This window comes from Oreochromis aureus, linkage group 3 (genome assembly GCF_013358895.1).
Source record: "Oreochromis aureus strain Israel breed Guangdong linkage group 3, ZZ_aureus, whole genome shotgun sequence".
NCBI classification, from domain to species: Eukaryota; Metazoa; Chordata; class Actinopteri; order Cichliformes; family Cichlidae; genus Oreochromis; species Oreochromis aureus.
This window is the reverse complement of record NC_052944.1, coordinates 60,492,434-60,507,475: the sequence shown is the minus strand read 5'-3', so window position 1 is coordinate 60,507,475 and position 15,042 is coordinate 60,492,434.

Sequence of the window (15,042 nt, the reverse complement as noted above, 5' to 3'; positions counted from 1 at the left end):
TACATGTTTGAGGGGAAACGACGAGAAGATCCATTAGATGGGGAGGTTTTTCTCATGAATTGCTGTTGAGCAGCATAATGGAAAAAACAAGTCATTCCTTAAGTTAACTATGGATAATGCTAGCTTAAGCTGCGGGACAATATTATGTGCATTAGCTTTTTTTCAGTGTGTGCCCAGTCACATTCACTTGTTTTTTCTCAGTGAATACAGACTAACAAACTTGTGTCCATTTAGTTAACTGGTTGTACCTAAAATGTTTTACAGTTAAACAAGCTAGTTTGCAATGGGGTGGGCTGTGTGTGTGTGTGTGGGGGGGGGAGGGTCTTCACTAAAGTCCATTTATTTAGGGCATGACACCTGCAGTACTCATTAGGAGAGGAAGTGCATGACGTGGGGCTTTATTTCATGTTCTGGGGCAGTGAATGTAATGTACTGATAACATGTTAAAGACACACAAAAACCCAACAAATTATTTTAACTGATTTATAGAGACTGAGAGGAGGGCTTAAAGAGATAAGAAAAATGACAATATAAATATGTTAAATTTATTTTTCTGTATCGATATATGGTGCTTATCCCTGCTGAAGGGCAGATTGGTGTTGCTTCAGAACAATTCTCTAGCGCTGTTACGTAGAGGTGTTACAGTTAAGGTTTTAATAACATTATTTTATTTATTAGTGAAGATTTGCATATGTTATCTCACATTCTGTAAGGTAAATTTTCTGGAAAGGTCAAATTAACTAATGTAACTAAGTATTAATGAAAGACCTTGATGTGGCTTTGGGTGGTAAGGAAGTAAGGGCAGCTATGGAACTGCTCAGCAACATGGGACCCATAGCTAATAAATAGTAATATGACAAAAATAACAATTTTGTGTGGATGTAACCTTGTGAGATCTGAGATTTTGACAGCATTTTTATGTGACAACTTCTCTTTTTAGATAAATGCAGAGTTTAAGCGCATTACCACCATGCCACTGCAGTCCAGATGTGCTATCTGACAAACTAATAAAGGTCTTCAAAAGGCGAGGAGGACAAATAGGAAGAAGACTTCAGAACATTCTGGAGCCCACGGCACAGGTAAGAAAAAAAATAATTTGTGTATATACTTTAGGGAAAATAATAATTTTAACAAAATGTTGCTTGTCACTCTATGCCAGGAGTATGTTGAAAATCACCTGGGATTTTCACAATTTACCATGGGTGCAGTTTTTTTTCTTCTTTTACCTGCATTAGAACTATGTGTGGAGTTCATAGTTGAACACCTCTCTATGCTCTGACAGTATTCTGCTTCTTTGCATGGAGATTTCACTTCAGAAATGCATTACCTTTTTAAGTATTTTGAGGACTCAAATCACATGCTCTAATGAATCCATTTTTGTTCACCTAATGTGTCAATGTTAACGTTTTTTGGAATAATGACACAGATTAAAATAAAATTTGGTATAATGTTCTTTGACCAGTGTTCTGTTGAATTAAATTTTGGAATTCTTCATTTTCTAGGCCACAGATGAAGCCATTATCCAACGATCTAATAAGGAAGCAACCATGGGAATTTACATCATAAAATCAAGAGATACCAATGGCAGCCTTGAGGACATCGGGATAGTCCTTGAAAGCCAGAGAGTCTTGCAGGATTTGGATAACTATACCCAGCTGCAATGCTGTTTGGACTAATGTACACTTTGAACCTCACCTACCCACTGGAAAAGTATACCTTCGAGGTATTATAGAAACTGGTTATGGAGCTCAAAAGGAACAGCCTTTCAAAGAAGGCCCAGGTTTTCAGGAACAGACTGTACGATTGATGTGGGAACAACATGTTTACCTCTTCGAATATGTACCGTCCTTTCTTTTAAGCCAGCACTGGTAAAGTTGCAGTACATAGTGAAACTTATTTTTCTGGCACTTTTCAACTTGGGCCTTAATTACTGCAGTGTTCAGTGTTCACTTTTCAAGCCATGGCTCTTTTGAAAAAAAATTCAAACTTTGAATGTCCATTCTTCTCAATGGAAATGGTGCCTTGCACCAATTTCACCCGTTTGCAATTTTTTTTTCAAGGTGCACCACTACAAACAGCATGGTCTAGTATTAGTGATTGTGATGTTTAGTGATAGAAGCAAGCCAATACTAATCAGTTTAGGTCTACTGGTTTTGTGCCTGTGGGTTATAATGTTATTATGTCTCTTCTTTGTGTCATTTTAATAATTACTCCCCTGTTGCCATATTACCTTATGGCTCTTACATTTAAAAAACTATTTTTTACATAAGCGTGATGTCATAAGGCCCTAAAATTTTGAATTCAGGTTCCAGCAGATAACTTGAGATAACTTGATAAAGAGATCAATTGTAAAAATATGACTCATGTATATTTTGGAAGCCTGAATTGAAAGTATATATATATATATATATATATATATATATATATATATATATATATATATATATATATATATATAATCTGATAAAATATTTCTTAAAACCCGGATAGCTTGTAGCATATTTTTGCATAAGTGCTCTAATGTTTTCAGAGATGCCTGTTACCCACCAGCTGACCGGGTGATCACTCGGGTTAAACATAATATATAAAGCTCAACTGACAAAAAATCAACGACTACACCACCAGGTATTATAGGAAAAACCATAAAGCCTTTGAACTAAAACAAACGCTGTTGTGACAGTGATGTACACTGTCTTGTTGGTATATATGCCTGATTTGTATCACCTTCATGTTTCCAAACCGATACCATGAGCAGCAGCTTTTACAGCTGTTGCTCCAGCAAACATCAGCTGATACTAGAAATGAATTTTAAATAAATTATAACAACAGCTTATCAAGCTTGAACGTGCTGCTGTTGTTGTTTAGCGCAACATCCGCTGGTTTCCTGTTTCTGGCACAAAGTGGGCGATAAACAAACAAGAGTGAGGATCAGCTGATCATTGATCAGTTTCATGATTGAAGTAGCAACAGGAGAGGGGGGGAGGGAGAAAGAATGAGGGGAGAAGAGGCAGCTGTGCAGCGTAAAGACAGAATAACTCCAGCTTTGTCTTTTTTTCATTCTAGCTGAAGTCCCGGACTAATCGCGTTCCTTTTCCCCTCAATACGGATGTATTGTATTTGGTCCAGCGCAGAGTTGATCATGACCCATTGGCTAATCCACCACCTTTCATTGTTTAATAACGGTGTAGAGAAAGAGTTGAGTGTGCACAGGCAGAAATGTTGAGAGCACGAGCAACACATTGCGAGCGAGCGCAAATGCAAAAACTGAGCGAGAAGGGCTGCAATTGTGTGTGTGTATGGATAATAGCAAACATTTTTTGCACACAGGAATAAATTTTGTTCACTCAAATTCAGTTTTTCTTTGCTCAAAATAAATTTCTCCTCAAAATACAACACTTGCGCCTGCAAACCTTTTTTCATGTGCACTCAAATTTTTGTTACGTGCGCTCAGAATAGTGGCACAAAAACAACGCCATAGGCGCCCACAGAAACGCAAAGCAGGAGATGAAGCATCGTTGAATATGTTTCCAAACCAACTTCATTCTAAGCCAAAGACTAGAAAATATGGTGAAGCATATCTTCCCTTTGGTTTCACCTGCACAAGTGCCAAGGTAGGTCTCCCCTGCAGAATTGGTTTTCCCTTAGTCGGGAGCAGCGCTGGGCTCTTCAAATCACGGACAAACAGTATCCCACATTCTTGATTTTTAGTTCACAAACACTTCTTGTAATGACTAACTACTCCTGACATCTTGGAGATGTTACCTCTTTATACAGTAAAGTTACAGTGGGATACAAATAATATCAGGCTGATCCTGCCACGATTTGTTCCCCCGGTTCAAATCAGGGACAAACAACATCCCACAGTTGTTTATGTTTTTGAACCCATTTTGCAGAAGGATTGAAAAATGTATTGACAGCAATGTTGAATAGGAAAAAAACTACTACACGTAAAATAATCGCACCGTGACGCCTCTGCCTTTATAAATAGAGGGACAGTAACTGCGTGTGTGTATGTAAGCGTGTAAAACCTGAAGACAGAGACGAAATACTGTTAATCTGACTATCTGCCATAATTCATCTCATGTAAACAATAACGTGGCACACAGCGTGACGTGAAAAAAGGCACCTTACTTTGATGTTGCGTGATGAACTCTTTATTCCTCGTCCACACGTAAAAGCAAAGTCTTAAAAAATCTTCGTATAAATATAAACTTTGCCCCAGTTTAAATGGGAGTTGCTGTTCGATATGTATGTAGTGTAAAAAGATGGCACGCCTTACTGTATATGCTTTATTTTTCATGCACATGTAACTCCAGGCAACACCTCTTATATTCCAAAGTTTAGTGAAGGTTTTCCGATCGACTAACAGGATTTCTACACAATCTAGTTCTCACTCATTTTGTTTCTACACTGTGAATACAGCCTGGTATATATTTATTTTGGGAGATGGTGGAACATGTTTAGTGGTTACTGTCAAATGTGATGTATTACTGCATGTGTTAAAAGTTAAAGAGATCCCAGTGTTAGTGCTACTGCACAGATATATTTTTGAAGGTGGAGAGCTGCAGAATTCAGCTGTAAGTTGGAGTGTATATGGTGGGGGTGGCCTTAAACCTTCATCTGATAACACCTGCTGTCATATGGGCGAGAGGGACACACACAGAACAACACATCCTTTAGATGACAATCATTTTAAAAACACCTCCATTACTAACAACACACACAAACGGAAACCTTTCTTACAAAAACACCAGAAACAAAGAGAAGCAGCATGTGATGAAGAACAAATTTAAACTTCCCTTCATTAAGACATAACAGAATTTATTTAATCCCATAATGGGTCTGCCCTCTGCCCTCCTTCTGGTAGGACAGGCCTCGAAAACCTCGACTGGCTCCTTTAGAGGAGGAGGAGTAGTGGCTCTTCTCTGGGCATCTCCTAAATGTCCGAAGGCCTGATGTCAACACATGTGGATGAAAATAAGCTTGTAAATTTGTGTGCCCTAATATTGTGTTGGGGACAAGATGGAGCTCTGATACGATTTCCGATCAGGTTTTGACAGCAGAAGTTCAAATATATTTGAAGTTCTCACTGCTGAGCGAACTCTTCATCCTGTTTGTCTTTTACTGTCACATTTAGAATCAGAGTGTAACAAACTGAATTTATTCACTTTTCTTTTATTTGAAGTTTAATGTGGCAATTTATCCTTTGACTGACATAATGAACACTTTTGTTGAAAGCACTATTGTGAGGGCACATGTGGAACCACACTGCAAATACCTAAAAACAAGTTAGTCTGCTCTCTGAAATGACACTCCCACATGTTTATGTACAGGAGCATCATTAGCCCTTTGGGATGTCAAGACTGACACGGGAGAGCAGCACACCCGATGTCACGCTGACTAGTGTTTGATCTAGTCAGGTTTAATTCTATCCTTCTTGGGGGAAAAAAAAAACATTGTCGTTTTGAAATTTAGCACAGTTTTAAGGTACATCAAGTTAGCTTTAGATGACGAGAAGTGGATGAAATGCCTCCTGGGTCATGGGTGTCTCTCTGTTGGATTTTACTCTCTGTCTGCCTCCTATTTGCCTCTGCAGGTGAGACTGATCTTGCTTTAAGTTCAACAGGATTCACAACACAACCCCAGGAGCATCAGTTTTCTGTCTGACGCTTTCTGCTACTCCTGTTTCATTCATACTGTTTTATTTAAATCATTTTCTAACTCTGTGACTCTTTAGAGATTGAGGCAGCTGTCACTGTAATCAGTCTGTATGTGATCTGTGACTGACTGCACTAATCACAGCATAAGTAATCCTGTTCTAAACGTTTATGAATTAATGCTTAGAAAATGCTGTCAACACACGTTGAAAGACAGTTGTGAGATGTTGTCAAACAACATATTTAAAAAGCAGTGTAACGATCTTGCCTGGGAAGACCGTAACAAGAGCGGCTGTCTCGCGGCTTCTCACGCCCAAACAGACAGAACCACAGCTTCGGGCTTTTAGCAATAATTTATTCTCATAAACGGCACTCAGAACAACGACAGTGAGAATGTACGCCTTCAGAGTGAGCCAAGGCCAACACAACAAACAAACCCAACCTAAACTTCAGTCCCCCTCTGACCTCTTCAAGAAAAACAACAAAAGAAATTGCAGAGTCTGACCTCCCTGGTCTAACAACACAGTAGAAAAACAAAGCTTACCAAAAATAATAGGCAGGTCACGCCCTACTCACTCCACACTTCACACACATGCCCGAATAACTAAATGACTATAGCTGTGATTGCTCCATTTGGACCTGGAAATGTTTTCCACCCCCAAACGCAGCTCTTCCGTCCTCCTTTGTTGGATAGGTCTGCTGGCTGGAGCCAGTTACACCCGGCTGATCTTACTGTCCACCAATCACAGCCGAGCCCCTGCACAGGTGAATTGGTATATGCAAATTCAGAGATCACACATAAACATACACACGTAACACCCTCCACCATCAGAATTAAACAATTCCTTGTTTAATTCCTAAACCATTACACTGCTCTGGACATTCTCAAAACCCTTTTTATGGCTGATTCTGTAAGTTACAGTCCTGTAAAAGGAGGGACCAGCGCTTCACTCACTGGTTGGAGTTTTGCATCTGCAAAAGAAAGACGAGCGGGTTATGATCTGTGAAAACTTGAATTGGCACAGGGCTAGACCCGATTTATAACTCAAAGTGTTGCAAGGCTAGCAACAATGTGAGCACTTATTTTTCGATAGTGCTGTAGTTCATCTGGTGTTTATTAAACTTCTTTGAAAAATAGCCGATTGGATGGTCCACTCCGTGTTGATCTGCCTGCGGCAGGACCGCCCCCGCTGCAGTTGCACTGGCATCCACTTCCAACTTAAAAGTAGATGTTAACTTGGGTACTGCTAAGACTGGGACACTGCACAATAAAGCTTTCACTGACTCAAAAGCAGTTTGGCACGCTGGGGACCATCTGAAGGGTTTGGCTGGGCTGACCAGGTCAGTCAGGGGAGCAACTATGGAGGCGAAATTTTTTACAAAAACCTTGGTAGTAGCTAAATATTCCCAAGAAGCAGCATAACGCCCTTGGGTTTTTTTTTTTAGAATCAGAAACTCGATAGCAGTCTCAACGTTCACGGTCATGGGGCTAGTGATGGGAATTCCAGCTCTCTATCCCGTCTTTAAGTGATGACGTGACGAATGCTGCTTCCGGGCCTAAAGTAGTCTGTGTTTAATGTGGCTTTTGTGTTGTTAACATGTTTAATGTTTTGTATTTTCTTCTAGTTAATCTCGAAAAGCTCCTAAATTAGTCAGTGATCACTGTCGGTCTCCCTCGACTTTTATTACCGCTAATCATTTTAAAGCTCAGTTTTTTAAAACCTTACGATGTAACTACAGCCCAGCCCATGCAGCAGTATATGAATGACTAACCCTACAGCATCCTGCCATGCGATTACATTTGTTCATGACCACCGACAATCCTCACGTTAACTTTTATCGAGTGGAAAAAAGTCAGCGTGTTTATGTTATGCTAAAATAGCTGTGTTGCTAGCGGTCACGTAGCACATCGTTATATACCAGCTAGCCAAACTTCAGTAACCCTACAAACGTCACTGCTGTTTAGTTTTCTGTCTTCATTTACGTTGGAAGTGAAGTAACTCTGTTAAATGTCATAAATTCAGTTGTCATAGTTGCCTGGATGTTAATCTTCATTGTTACACCCAGTAGAGCAAAATGCTGATCATTTTATTACAGATGAAAGACTTTAGACAGTTTCATCTTTCTTAGGATAGAGAACCGGCTCTTTCGGCTTGGCTCACTAAAAAGAGCCGGCTTTTTCAGCTCCCAAACGGCTCTTCAGGTTGTTTTATTGCTTTAATTAATTTATTATCAACAATATAAAATTATCTATAAAATGAGTTGATAATGTAAAAAAAAGTTTAATTTATTAAATGTTTATTACATGAATATGCTTTTATTTATTCACTCCACATAAAATGTAAAATATAAATTATAAAGTCAAAAACCAACTATTTACAGTTCTACTTTTAACTATTTAAATTTCAAGCTTTTTCATTTTAAACAAATTTAAAGTAAAAAAACACAAAACACTGAAAACCACAACACAATGAAATATAAATGAATATGCAAAACAAAAAGAAAATGCATGTTCTCTGTCATATAGGCCTGAGATGTTTTTTGGGGAGTGTTTTCCTGCTTGGAATTGCATACACAGGATTCACTGCATGAATCCTTTATCATCCACAACTGAAAACAGTTGGAAATCAAGTGTAGTGATGCGCGAATCATGAACGAATCGTTCAATACTCGAGAATCACTTTACTGACTCGTGAATCATGATTCACAAGCGCAACTGACTCACTGACTCATCCCTGTTGCTGTTAGCAAACTAATTTCACTAGTAGAAATATATCTAGCTTATAATTCAAATTGTGAAGAAAACCACAACATCCAGTATCTTAACAAAAACATTTCTGCTCTGAACTGGAAGAAAAAACCCTGAGTAGAAGCTCACATCAAGACAATAGCTCCTCGGTTCACAGTAGCATCGCTCTGCTAACATGCTAACAGCACATTTGAGCTACTCACCCCCTCCCTTCCTGCGCTGAATCGTAGGGGAAGCAAATCACTCAGGACTCACTAACCCTCTCCCTCCTGTGCTGAATCGTAGTGTAAGCAAATCACTCAGGACTCACTAACCCCTCCCTCCTGTGCTGAATCATAAAAGCGCGAATCACTCATGACTCGCTCACCCCTCCCTCCTGTGCTGAATCATAAAGCGCGCGAATCACTCATGACTCGCTAACCCCTCCCTCCTGTGCTGAATCATAGAGTGAACGAATCACTCACTCACTCACTCACTCACTCACCCCCTCCCTCCTGGCTCGCAGCTACTTCTTCTTCTTCTTGGTTGGCAACCAATGTTAAGGCGCACTAACGCCCCCTGGCTCACAGCTCAGTGGACATTTAGATGAGAAAATATATATTTGACACATGTAAGGACAATACTAATAAAATAAAAATAAACAAAATAAATATTCCCTTTAGAAATTCTTTTGCTCTTTTTTGCTATATAAAATAGTTGTTTTCTTTAAGAATCACTCATCTTAGCAGTAGGATTTACATTAAAAGAGAAACAAATTAAGTTTGAGTGAAAATGTACATTTTTGGCACTCTCTGGTCAACTGACTCAGTGACTCAAATGACTCAAAAAACCCGATTCACTTTGGTGAGTGACTCATTAAAACTCGATTCAGTAAAAAGAATCAAATTTACCATCACTAATCAAGTGCAATCATTTTGCCAGGTCTTTATCAATTGAGTTCTGTCTTGGTGCGATCACAGACTTCTGCAAAAAGTCTCTTAATAGAGCTCTGGGTTGGTTTAGGTGGGTTTGTTAGCATATTGCATGATGCTGTAGATGCAGCGGCAGCAACAGTTGCAGTAGACACACTGGCACCTTCATTAATATTACACTGACTGTGTTTTATCTTCCTATGGCACTGATGGGTGGACAGTTCTCAGGTGCCTGTGCAGGTGGTCGAATAACTAAATGGCTATGGCTGTGAACCCCCAAGCACTGCAACCTTCTGTCGTCCTTTAGATAAGTCCGCAGCAGGACCAATCACAGCCGAGCCACTGCACAAGTGAATTGGTATATGCAAATAAAGAGATCACACATAAACAGCCACACGTAACAAGCAGCCAGAGTGGATATCTGCACATTTAAAGATTTGAGCCTGAACATGTTCAAATCCAATTATAATGAACTATGGTGCAGAATTCCAGCTTAATCACCTGTTAAGTAACTGAAGCTCCATCAGCTCCACCTTTCACCAGTCATTATTATTAGAAACAACCACAAGTTTAATTTCATTCAAAAGAGTTGCCCTCAGACATACATGAGGCTGAGCTCTAAGGGACCGCCTACAAAGTGGAACATATAAAAGCAAAAACACAAAATATTCATCAGAAATACGACCTGGTGTGATGTCACACCAGCTCTTCAGACCAATCGCTTCACCTTTTTTATTTACCACACTGATGGGAAGCAGCTTGAGAGCAATTCGGAGTGCGGTCAAAATCTGCGACCAATAGTGTTTAGATTTCCATCGGATCTCCAGAGGAATAAAGGAATAACTCAGACTTACAAATGAAGTGCAAGTCAGAAACCTGGGGAATGTGATGACCTCCTTGACTAAGACCCATCCAATTTCCCATGAGATAAATGTTGTGTTCACATCATACACACTACACTCATTCGTGTGTCCCTACTGTCACTGTAATCCAATGGATGTTTTCCACTCTGTGCTGCTGTTATAAGTCTTCTTGGTCATTGTACTCGATACATTTGATTCAGACATTAATAATATTAATTCACATGTCCAGGGTATACTATTGATCCTACTGGAAGAGTGAGTCAGGAATAACACTTTAGATCTGTCTTATTTAGAATATGAAATGTATTTCAAGTCTTTGACAAATCTACGCATCCATTGATCAGTGAAGTATCCATGTTTGCTATTACTACCACACAGTTATCCTATGGAGTTCAAGTCAGTCCAAACTTAAAGTAATTATTTTTGTGGTCAATTGCAAAAATACCGAATAATAAATGTCTATTATAAACCTTTGTTAGAGCTAGTTCCATTAGCTTTAATAAGTTGGGTTTCCATCCTGAAATGGGTGCCAAATAATGTATATCTCAATTCAAAAAGATCAAATTACAATTTTTTTAGATCAGCTGAGCTCATCTATCTCTCTGTTTGCTCCTCACTGTGTACGGACACTTTTCTTCTCTTTCAGATGGGAAAATCATCAAAGCTGAGCCTGGACAGAACGTCACTCTGCCATGTCGAACTCCACACATCAGCGTCCCCATCAGATCTGTGGAGTGGTTCAGACTTGACCTCCAGGAAGGACATGTCCTCATGTACCAGGATGAGCAGTTTATTTCAATGAACCAGCTTCCATCGTTTGTGAACCGGGTGGATCTGCAGGACAGACAGATGAAGGACGGAGACGTGTCTTTGATTCTGAAGGACGTGACAAGTGACGACACTGGAACATTTCAGTGTTACGTCGTCCAGAGAGGAACGAATGGCAGGAAAAGTATTGTTGATCATATCAGCACCATCTACCTGAGAGTTGTAGCGAGCAGCGATGGACATCCAGCGATGCGTTGTAGACGTTTAACACAATTACAATTGAATTTTTTAGCATATTTCTCTTTTTTACTTAAAACCATTGTTAAGGAGATTTAAAAAAAAAAAGAAGTAAATTTTCATTGTCTCTTTCGTTATTATTTTGTTGTTAAAAGGTAATAATGCCAATGAAGTCCTTATAGTGCAGCCAGTCCCTACTTTAACACTGCTGCAAACCACTTTCCCCAAAATAATTTTTCTCCTATCATTTTTTTTTCTTTTATCAGGTTAGATCTTTGATGATTTCCTTGCAGAGGTTGATTCGTTATTAACAGCTTTGATTCTGCTGTTTGGAAACTTGTGCTCCAGTTTAGTTTATTCCCAGCAGTAATACATTTGTTTACCATAAATTCTTTTATAGTTTTTATGTATTTGTTTATTCATTTTAACAATGAAAATGTCATGGGCTGGGTCGTGTGACCCAGTGTTTGAGTTTATGTATCTTTTTTATTCATTTGTGCCCTGGTTTATTTTGATGTTTAGTCCTTGTTGTTCCTTAGTTGTTTATGTCATCTCTCCCTGTACTAAGTCTCCCTGGTTCATGCGTCATGTCTGCGTGGTTATGTTTAGTTCATGTCATGTGTAGTCTCCATGTTTCCTGTTTTACTTTGAAAGTCTGTATTCAATGTCAGTGTATTTGGTTTCACCTCTCCTGTCGTCAGCTGTGCTCCCATGTGTGGCCACTTCCCCTGATCATCCCTCATGTGTATTTAGTCTCTGTGTTTCATGCAGTCTGTGTCACGTCGTCTGTGTTTCCACCCTCCATGTTGTCACAGCCAGTCTTAGTATTCATAGTTATGGCTTCCTGTGTCTTCATAGTGTTTCCTAGTTTTACTTTCCCAGTTTAGTCATAGTTTAGTTCGCCACTGCGTTTCTGCCTTGTTTGCACTCCTTGTCACCAGCCACAATAAAGGCTCGCTTTCAGTTAAGTTTACTCCAGTCTACTCTCGTGTGTTCGCACCTGGGTCCACCACACACACCACCGCTCGGTCTGCCCCCTCAGACCGTGACAGAAAACAAGATGATAACTAATGCAACGGGAGATAAACAATAATGAAATTATTTTGTTAAGAAAAAAGAGATGAAAATGGAGCGATGTGTTCCAAGGAGACCCAATGAAGTTGTGTGGAAAGATGGGATGAGTTTGGAAGTGATCCTATCAGAAGTAACCTCCTCATGTCTCCTGTTTTTCTGTATAAAACACCCCCATCAGAAGGCCTGCAACAGCTACAACTATCTTTCATGTTTCCTGTTTTTTATGAAAATAGGACAAGATGTCAACACTTGGGAGTTATAAAAAATCCAGTTTTTATGTATTTAAGGAATGCGCACTACTTACATGCCCAACACAAAAAAATGAAATAAAATAAAAAGCTTCTTGTACTGCTATCTAGGAGCCATGTTTGGATTGTAACTCATGTTACAAGTTCACGAGTTTTCTGTCTTTGAGTACATGGCACGGTCAGAAGCTCCTGCACATAAAGAGTTAAAGCAGATGCAGTAAAATAAGGAGCGTGAAGTCAAACTCTGAGTCTGACTTACAGCAAGACTGTGTGATGCTTCCTGCTGCACCAAAAAGCAGTTCATTTACATTAAACATTTCTGTGAAAATCAACTTGATGTTTGTTAAAATACGAATGAGAAAATTTTGAATCAGTTAGTTGTTTTCTCATAAATTTACTAAATAAGCATGCACAAAGAACTTGTTGTGCAATTCCAACAGGTTCATTCTTTTCATATGGGCGTAGTAATTTCAGTGGGAGAAACGTTTCGTCACTCATCCAAGTGACTTCATCAGTCTCAGCTGACTGCAGGTTTCCCCAATCTTATAAACAGTACATTTGCATAATGACTGAAACCAGCCCACTGAAGGAACAATGGGCTGTGAGGTCAGTTTCTTAATCATTAATATGTAAATTCTCATGACCACAGGTGAAGTGCCGTAAGGTGGAACAACACCTTTATTTATGAAGAATTATGAAATATGATATTCATATTTTGCTTAATCTTGTTCAAATTCAGTTATCAATTAGGTGTTTTTAATGCATGAGACCTCATAAGGACAAATCAAAGCTGTGTAAGTCATTTTTATAATGTGATGACTGGTGCACAAACTCATTCACCAAGTAACCCAAAAGAAAACACTCTACCTTAAGTTTTTTTTTCATGTCTTTATTTTAATCAGTAAACATTAAAGTGGAATATCCACTTCTTCTTTAAACTTCATGAAAACTAATGTAAATGAGAATGTTGCTGTTTTCTTCTTCATTTACATGTACTCTGCACTTCACTGATTATGTCATGCAAGTTTTAAAATAAACTGCAAACGCTTGGTGAGCATTATTTGAAGTGGGTTTGTTAACATATTGCAATATGGAGAAACTCTCATGTCAAACACCAAAATAGTCTCTAATGAAGGCTGTCCTCTGACCTCTTCTATACACAGACCAAAGAATTCCACAACTATTACATGCTGGCCCATCTCACTTTCAGCCCCATCCCTAAAACGCCGTTCAGAGAGAGAGAATTGCAACTAGGTTTTCACTAAGCCGTTACCTCCCTTCTTCCCCCTCCCTGATAAGGAGAAGGAGCCTCACTATCTGTTTAATGTCTCACATGAATTTACAATGGCCCCACTCTGTGTGTGTGTGTCTATGTGTGATAGAACACAAGGCCCATTTTTGATGCTGCTCTACATGCATATAACCAAGTGAGAAAGTGATTTCACTATTTCTAAAGTGATAATGTTAAAATATGTGATCAATATATAGAATAAAGAAATCTGCCATTGCCATTAACTTAATCTGTGTCAAAAGATGATATTCTATTTTTTTGAGTTTCACCTGTAAGGAGAAATCTTCAAAATTGTTCAAAACTCATTGCAAGCACTGAGAAAGAAAGTGAAAATCTATGAGGGGTTTTCCTTCACCAGTTCTTTTCTTTTCTCTTTTTCTGTTAGGTTTAAATGAATCCTTCGTGGCTGGTTCTACTTTAAATGCAGTGGGCCAGTTTATGTACATGTATGTATGTTCCTTTTTTTTTACTAAAAGCTCAGTCTGCAGACCGATATGAACTCTCAGTTTCTCCTGCACTTGGGTCTAATTCAGAGAGGGGCAATTCCTATGGTCAGCTCAAGCACACAGCCCTGACTGATAGCATAGGCGTCTAAGTATTTTCCCCAAGAAAGGGAGGGTCCCCTTAAAGGGGAGGAGCTAAAACAGCTTGTTTCAGACAGGGGATGAATTAAAGGACAGGACAAAGTCCCAGTATCAGATAAAGAAGGATTATTCTGAATTATTCAATCATGTAAGCATGCCTTGGAGTCCAAGAACACAAACATCTAAACAAAAAACAAAAGACAAACAAAACAAAACAGGCCTTTAATGTAGAATGCAAATATCTAAGAACAAACAAAACCAAAAAAGGGAAAGCTGAGCTATACATACAAAGGAAGTTAATCAGAGCAAAGTAAAGACACTTGGGGAAACTAAACGCATCTCAATGAAAGCTGATAACAAGACAAGGGGACGGAAAGCTAAAAGCAAGGCACGAGAGACAGAGGACTATCAAAATAAAATGGGACATAACTAAACAGAGAACTACTTCATAGAGATGGAAACTTTACGAGACAGAGCAGGACACTGGGAAGACAAAACAATCAAATGTAAACCGCAAGTAACAAAAGCAAAAATTGAGCATCCTACATCTTACAGCACACGCTCCCACGTCAGGTCCCAGCATTGCACTGAAATATGGAAGGCATGACCAGGTTACCCACTGCTCCAACTCTCGCCCTGCTGTGGAGCCACAAACCAGCC